Below are 1111 nucleotides of genomic sequence, written 5' to 3'. Positions count from 1 at the left end.
ATCTAACTGAATTTAGTGTACTCTATCATTATGAATAACCTTAATTCAAGAGAAACTAAGTAGACCTTGAAAACTGTTGATCGCGCACAATTTTCCCTACGTTGTGACTTTTGCGTAACGTTTCACCAACGACGAAAGAAATCTCCTTACTCGACGACGGAAGCGAAAACTCCACGGCAGCGGGATGTACTGAATGCACTAACAGCAGTTTGGATCACACAAAAAGGTGAGATTTTATTTCACTGCACTTCAATTCCAATTTTCTTCTAGGCGATGTTCACTGTTCGACGGTCAAGAACTACTGAATTTTATTTCTCCGTTTCATAAACCAACTACCTAGGAAACAGCTGATCCGTACAACACTGTACATGCGGAACAGCGGAAAATGAACCTAACTTTTAATAGCAACATAACAGCGTACTAGATTCCTACAGTGACACTTCGCTTATCTAATGTCGTTTTCGATTGAGAACCTAGAAACTAACCCAGGTTAGTTGCTTCAAACGAACGTTTTTAATAAAACTGAGTTGGGTTCTCGCCAAACAGCGGTGGTGTGAGCGAACCCGAAATATATTTCAGGTTGGAACCCAACCCGGTTTTCAGTTCAGTGGCGCATAACCTAGGTTGGAAACTGGCTTCAAACAAACGGTTTGACAGCAGTTAGGTCCGAAACTGAGTTAGTTTCTGCTTCAAGCGAAAACGACATAATTCAACATCATCGTCTCCTTGAAATAACACATTTCAAAACAAAACAAATTCGGTAATTCTACATGCTTCACATTATTAACAACTGTATACAGATTTTAGTGATCGGGCGGATGATTGTACCACGAGCAGTGCGCAGCAGTACAACTCTCGCTAGTCCATCCGGGCCCGGGGAAGTTGACTCAATTCTAGCAAGTGGCCAACGGATTGGTGGTTGCAGTTCATCTACGAGGATGACCATACGGCCAGCCAAAATTTGTTCGTTCCGCAAATGCTTGGTGGTATCCTTTTGCAGTTCCTGCAAATATTCTAAGCGCCAGTGTTTCCAACATTTTTGAACGTACAACTGCAGCTGCTGATAATGATCCAGTCGGTTGACAGGAATGTTACGGTGATCTGGGTCGGG

This window comes from Topomyia yanbarensis, chromosome 2 (assembly GCF_030247195.1).
Source record: "Topomyia yanbarensis strain Yona2022 chromosome 2, ASM3024719v1, whole genome shotgun sequence".
In the NCBI taxonomy this organism is placed as follows: domain Eukaryota; kingdom Metazoa; phylum Arthropoda; class Insecta; order Diptera; family Culicidae; genus Topomyia; species Topomyia yanbarensis.
This window is presented reverse-complemented; position numbering follows the sequence as displayed.